Source organism: Otolemur garnettii, unplaced genomic scaffold (assembly GCF_000181295.1).
Source record: "Otolemur garnettii isolate 467f Iridium unplaced genomic scaffold, OtoGar3 scaffold00128, whole genome shotgun sequence".
Classification (NCBI taxonomy): domain Eukaryota; kingdom Metazoa; phylum Chordata; class Mammalia; order Primates; family Galagidae; genus Otolemur; species Otolemur garnettii.
The window spans coordinates 4,351,775-4,357,563 of NW_003852523.1; positions in this window are offsets into that span (position 1 = coordinate 4,351,775).

A 5,789-nucleotide genomic window follows, 5' to 3' on the forward strand; every position below is an offset into this window, starting at 1 on the left:
GAGCTTGAATAAAGGCCCTTTTGCTTTTGCATGGGAATTGGCTCCTGAGTGGTCTTTGGGAACTCCAATCTGGGCATAACAGTGTGAGCCTAGAGACGGAGCCCAGGGTGCAGTGTCCAGGAGATGACAGAGGGTTCCTCTGAGGAACCTGGCCGTGCTGGAGGTGTGGGGCAGCCATCTACCCACTGCATTTTTCTCATGCTGTGGTGTTAGGTTGCTGGGCCCTGTGGGCTGGCTGGGGTCTCTGTCACTGGACTGAGGGTGCCCTCAGCCAGGACCTGCGTCAGGCTGCCTGGGCCACCCGGCATCCACCTCAAGTCCCACTGACAGAAAGTTAGCTGTGTCTTGACCAGAGGGAGGTCAGGGGCTGGATGGCATGTTCTGGAATAGGGTAGGTGGGGGACACAGGAATGCATGTGGCTCCCAGGCTGGTGAGTCAGGCCCAGGCAGCTGTGCCTGTCAGGGTTCTGTGCAGCTTCAAAGCCAAGTTTGTACAGACACTAGCGTGTTGCTTCTGGAATGTTCCCTGTACAGTGATAACACTGGTGACAGCAGCCTCAGTCATTGCCCTGAAATGTCTGGAGGTGCTGGCTGCCACCCAGGCTTTGTCTGCATGTGGCCCCTCCACCCTCCTGGCTTCATCTGCCAGAGACCAGACTTTCTGTGCTACTGTCAGACCTGCCCCCAGGATGTCGGGATGCTGGCCGCCCCCACCTTCCGCTCTGAAGTTGGTTTCTGGGGCATAACCTGGTGCTGAGACCCTCAGGGCTGCCTGAAAAGGCACTTTCTTTTAAGACAGAGACCAATTAAATTGTATTTTTTCTCTGAAAATGTTGAAGTAATAAAAATCAAAATGATAATTCATACCTATTTCTGCTGTTGGATGTGTTTGTTTTCCGTAAGATTAAGGGATCTTAACTTCAGGAAGTTGAGAGACGATTACTCAGAGAAAATCAGTGATTACTTGTATTTCCAAATATTTCTTCCTGGTGTTGCAGACAGAGAGGTGCTAGGGACGTGGGAATCTCTGTGGCCTGACAGGCGTGGAGGCCTGTCCTTCCTGTTCCTCCAGCCTGTGAGAGAAGGCCCTGGGCCCAGAGCAGTGGAGCCCTGGCATGGGGACAACCCTCCTCCCCAGACAGGGAGACTGGCCTGAGAGGGGAGAGCCTCCTGCTGGGGCCCAAGCACTTCCCGACACCCTGCCCTGCTCAGGTCTGTGCAAGGCCGGGGGACACACTCAGGGTGCTCCCCCCAGGGACTGTACCCCCAGGCATCACAGGGCAGGGGGCAGGACCAGCCACACAGCAGGGTTGGAAGGATGATCTTCATGTCAGTCCATCTGGTCTTTTAGATCCAGGGATGGGATTCTCACACGCATTCATGTGGACTCAACACCACACACAACACACCCACACGCTCATGTAAAGTTACACCATATGACACACCCACAAACTCACACCACACACAAGACACACACAAACTCATGTAAACTTATACCACATGACACACACATGTAAACATGCCACATGTAAACTCACATCACCCTTACAACACACCACACACACTCATGTAAACTCATACCATACAACACCACATAGACGCTAATGTACACTCAGTACACGCACATAACAGGTAAACTCACACCACTCACACAGCCCCACACACACTGAAACTCATACCACACACGCTGACATAAACTCACACTGCACACACACAGCACAACATGTAAACTTATACCACACATGCCAACCACACATACACTCATCTCCCCAGCCATCTTCAGGAGGAGAAGCTGCCCTCACAGGACTGTGGCCTCCTGAGCCTCCCTGGTGATGGGGATGTGTGCTCAAAAGGATGGGGCAGTGTGAGGGGCCCTGACGAGTTGAGGGACCTGTGTGTTCAGGCCTGGAGCCCATCATGGCAGGGCATTCCTCCCCTACCGCCTGTCTCCCTGGCCAAGCAGCTCCCTACTGCTGGCTGCTAGGTCCCTAGCACAGAGTAATTGTTACACCTTGGCCTCCCTCTCTTGAGCTGGGGAAGGCTCTAATTACACAATGACATGTGATTGGAGAAGCGGGCACAGGCCAGTTCTTTGCCCAACCCAGAGGAAGAGGCAACCTTTGTCCCTTCCCACCTCCTCAGAGCCTGGGGCAGCTGCTGCACATGCCCCTGGTGTCTGAATCTCCAGCCAACTCTGCCACTGACTGTGCCCGATCCTAGCGCCCAACTCCTGTCAGAAGCCTGTCCCCTGGCAGGGCACCCTGGCCTGTCACTCCCTCAATAGCTTTCTGGCCCAATTCATGGCCTGCCTGGGCTACAGGCTGTGGACAGAGGGGACCCCCTCCCCATATACAGCTCAGTCTGGTGGGGCAGACAGGACTGTCACAGGTAAACCCAGGTCCATAGGAGCCCCGCCCCCCTATGAAGCCTACCCCTGAGGTCTCCTGGGAAGGGAAAGGGGAGGCTCATATAGGAGGCAGATTTCCTGAGCAAGGGTGGTCAGCTTTGAGGACAGAGGACTTGAGGCAATGCCAGGACAGTGGGCAGTTTCCCCCATAAGGCACTCCCTGACCAGGCTCCTCTCCTGGCTTTGCCTCTTTGGGGCACTGGCTCTTCAGGCTGGGGCTGGCAGTGGGCAGAACTTGGCCCTGCCAGACTGCAGAGTGTCCCAGGGCACAGTCTGGCCAGGGGTCCTGGGGAAGGCTGGGTTTTTGTTACCTACTGGCCTCACTACCATCTCTCTCGTCTAGCAGAGAACACAAACCGTGGTAGCTCATGTTTAAAATGAGGTGTGAGGCCAGGCACAGTGGGCTCAGGTCAGGCCTGTAGTTGCAGCATTTTGGGAGGCCAAAGCCAGAGGATCATTTAATGCCAAGAGTTCAGGGCCAGCCTGAGCGAGAGTGAGACCTCATCTCTACAAAAGATAGAAAAACTAGCTGGATGTGGCGGGCACCTGTAGTCCTAGCCACTCAGGAGGCTGAGGCAGGAGGATCGCTCAAGCCCAGGATTCTGAAGCTGCTGTGAGCTGCGCTGATACCAGTAGAGTGAGGCCCTATGGTAAAAACAAAAAATAAACAGAATGCACTGTGAGGAGTCTGGACGTGCAGTCCAGGTCTCCAGGATGCCGTCAGCCTGCAGCTCAGGCTCCACCACCCTTGATGCATCCTCCTGCTCAAACATGGCTACCAGGGCATCCACACCCTGGGCGAGGAGAAAAGAGTAAATGCCAAGAGGACAAGGAAGCATTCTTGTCCCCTCGTAGAGGCCTCCTCAGGGGCCCACTCAGTGGTGTCCACTCTCCTCCTTGGTCAGTCAGGGTTAAGTGTCTCCCCAGATTTGAGGGAGGCTAAGCAGGCAGGAAGAGCTTTGGCAGCAAGGCTCCGTCAGGTGTCACCCTCTCTCGTCTAGGGGCGCTCAGGTCTCATGCTCTTGCTCTGGGCCACAGACAACCCAGGCTAGGCAGCCACCCACTGTGTCGCACTGAGCCTTGCTGATTCCCGAGGTGATTTGTAAGCAGCAGCTCAGAGAGAAGGGATTCCTGAGGCTGTGACAGGGCCAAGACGGGGACTGGTGTGCAGGTGGGCCTGCTGTAGCCTGGGAGTGGTGGGCAGGCCCAGGCTGGCCATTCCAGCCACCAGTTTGCCAGCCCTGCCACTTTCCACCCTTTCCTAAAGGGGCTGCTTCTAAGCAGACCAGACGCCCTTCCTGCTTCCTGCAGCTGCCATTGCAAGGGCATGAAGGGCTGGTCACGAGCCATCCTGGAGGGTCCTGAGACCAGGTTGGAAGGAAGCAGCAGCAGCTGCCAGCAGATGGAGGAAGAAAGCAGGGCCCAGAGCTGTTGGGAGGCACGGGCAGCTCTGGGGAGGCTGTGGTCAGTGCTTTTCACTGGGCATCATGTACCTGGCATCCTCCCTCAGGCCTTCTCAGGGTCAGGCTTCTGCTGCCAGGGTGTCTACCCTGACTACTGGCTCCTCATGTGCTCCTGTGGCAGCAAGGGGGGAGCTGCAACCATCAGTGGTGCCTTCCCCTCCCCTTGGAGGTGTGTCCCCTGTAGCCTAGGCCAACTGTCATAAGTCCAAAGGCAAGAAGCTCTAGGGATGGGAAAGCAGCTCGTCCATCTGGCCAGGGGCTGATAGCACTGGGGGCTTAGGCCTCTCTCAGGACCCACATCCCTGCCTGGACCTGGAGGCAGGTGGAATCTCCTGTCATCCAGACAGAGGCAAGGTCGAAGAGACGGCAGTGGGCGTGGGTACAGGGCTGACCTGCCTGTTAAGTCTCTGTGGTCCGGTGCTGTGGGGGCGCTCCGAGGATGTGCCTGTCCCACGGGGGAGGGATGGTGCTGACAGTTACTGCAGAGACAAGGACACAAGCTCTGGTGTGTCTGGGACAATTGGCTGCCTGTAATCCAGTAATCCCCCGGGAAGTGTCTTTCCCACTTCTGGGAGAGAGCAAGTGGCCGAGGACACCCCAATTTCTGGGTACAGACATAGGTGCTGCAGAGGCCTCACAAAGGCCTGGGCTCTCAGGAGCCTTTGCGGGGCTGGGCAGAGGCTGCAGGCCCACGCCTATATCTGCTGTGATTGCTTTCCAGGGGAATCCAGAACCTGGGGGCTGCCCTGGCCTCTGAGGGGTTGGTCTGGCCTCTGACCTGGGGTTGGGGGGGAAGGCTTTGGGAAAGTTGTGCTCCCTTTGCTGGCCCAGTGGCCCCTGTGAACCCAGGGCACTGGACTGGATGCCTGATGCCTCCTGGAAGCCACAGCCTGAACTAGCCTGGATCTGGCCCAGGGGCAGCCTGAGGGGTGGCCACATGACCACACCCAGCACTCAGACTCTGCTGAGATCTGGGTTGGCGCCATGGGTGCCCAAGTGCTGAACCCAAGGCACCCCCGCCACCTGGCCTCCAAGTTCCCTATATCCCCTGCGGACTGAGCTGCTATAGGTTGGTTTCTGCCCAGATGGTCCTAACACTGACCATCGCTCACCACGTCCCAGCTGTCGCTGCCTCACGATACCCTGGCAGATGCAGAATTGTTGCCCCAGACTCACCCTGAATGTTGGCAGAGGAGGGCAGGGGATAAGCTCCGATACCCTGGACTGCCATTGTCCCTCAGCTACTTGTGGGCCTGACACCCTCCAGTGCCCAGGCCTGACTGACCCTCAGGGCCTGACAGTGAGGGTGCAGCTGCCATCTTGGAGGCTGCCATGGGGAAGCATCTGTGTGAAGACGCCTCCAAAACCCTGAATCCTTTCTCTTGATTACCACTGGTGGTCAGTGTCAGCCAGCCTCCGTGGCCCTGTGTGAGGGGCAGTCTGGACTCCAGGGCCTGCAGCCACAAGGCTCAGCTGCCTATCTACCCCGGCTGTGAGGTGGCTCTGCCTCTGCCCACCTTACACCCTGGAGCAGCTTCACCATCAGACAACAGCACTATAGTGTGTGCACAAGTGCATGCAGGCCTGTGTGAGCACTCTAGTGTGTGCGTGTGTGCAGGTGCATGTGGACCTGTGTTTGCACTCTAGTGTGTGTGTGTGCACTTTAGTGTGCATAGGTGCATGTGGGCCTGTTTGTGCACTTAAGACTGTGCATACATGTGTGTACTCTAGTGTGTGTGCAGGTGCATGTGGGCCTGGGTGTACATGCTATGTGTGTACTCTAGTGTGTGAAAGTACGTGTGTGCACTCTAAGGTGTGAATGTGCATGTGTGTGCATTCTAGTGTGTGTACTTTATTGTGTGTTTGCACTCTAATGTGTGAACGAGGATGTGCATTCTAGTGTGTGTGTGCACTCTAGC